Here is a 1,374-nt window from a genome sequence, read left to right as displayed (position 1 = left end):
CCTCCTACCTCACCCTTCCCATACTCCCCCCCCCCTCGTCTACCACCCCTCCTCTACTTTCCCTCTCCCCTTCCACCTCCCCTCTTTAATTTCCCCAGCCCCAAAAATCCTCGACTAACAAAATGATATTCAGGTTTGGTTCAAGGGTAACGGTCCCACGTTTATAATCCTATAGCTAAGTTGCTAAGTAGCCAATTTCAGGAGAAGTATTTCAACATCATTAAGTTCTTTCAACAGAAAAAGGCACGGGTCAGCGACGTGAGAAAACGAACTGCCCCTCCCCCTCCCTCTTTTCTTTGAATGCCATCGGCCAGAGCACAGAGGTGGGCAAAAAGACAGAGTGTGTTAAAGTAGAAAAAAATGTGATTGAAAAACCCGCGTTCTTAAATCTTGAGTTTCCGCTTGCCAGTATTGGGCTGTAACTTAGGGACCGTTCTTAAATGACTTCAGCTCAAAGGGAGAAAGGGGGGACAGGGGGGGGGGGGTTCAGTATGTAGATCTAAGCGAACTTAAACCAAAAAACAAAAACAAAAAAGAATTAGCAGCAGCTGCTATCCTGAATATATTATGCTCCACTGGATGTCCTACAGAGGCAAAAAAAAATTAAAAAAATAAGTGGAGAGTGTTCATAATTACAGTAGAACCTGCCCTAACGGCCGCCTGTGTTAGACAATCACCTCAACAAATGAACACTTTTCAATTCCTTCCGTGTGAATTTTTAAAAACATAATCATGAAACTTGACCAAGACGTCCACCTGTCTGAGACGACCGCTTTTTTCCACTCGGCAATGAACCGCCGTCTTAGACAATTTCGATTGTATTCCACATTGTCTTGCCTACAGTGCGGTCAAAAATTCGTGGCGCAACTCATACTCAAATATCTTTTTAACGGTTGCATTATTGTCACCCATACTTTGCACAGCAGTTTATCTCAATTTGTCTTAACTTAATCATATTTTTCCACAACAATTGAGGCTAGATTAAAAACTTTTCTTCATTAATTTATATAAAATACTACAAACCTCCTTCATGTGGGAAATATAATTATTGTTCACTGCACTTCCCGCTTCTCATACACATTTTGCGTAATATGGCTTACGTCACAGCTCACCAATGACACTTTTTAATGGCAAAACTAGTTTCAAGAAAATTATTTCATATTGAACACTTTTTTTCCTAAAAAGTTTTCAAAACATGCGTTAATAAAGATAATCTCGCGATTAGAAAAATATGGCGGGGCTGTTTTTAAAAAGGATATTGTCATAGCTGTAAACCTTTTAAAACTGTAGAAAACACTCTTTGGGATTTTTTGGGCGTATTTATTGATGAATTTTCTGGAATAGAGCTAACAGGTGATTACAAAAATATTGATC

This window comes from Aplysia californica, unplaced genomic scaffold (genome assembly GCF_000002075.1).
Source record: "Aplysia californica isolate F4 #8 unplaced genomic scaffold, AplCal3.0 scaffold00203, whole genome shotgun sequence".
Lineage (NCBI taxonomy): Eukaryota > Metazoa > Mollusca > Gastropoda > Aplysiida > Aplysiidae > Aplysia > Aplysia californica.
This window is presented reverse-complemented; position numbering follows the sequence as displayed.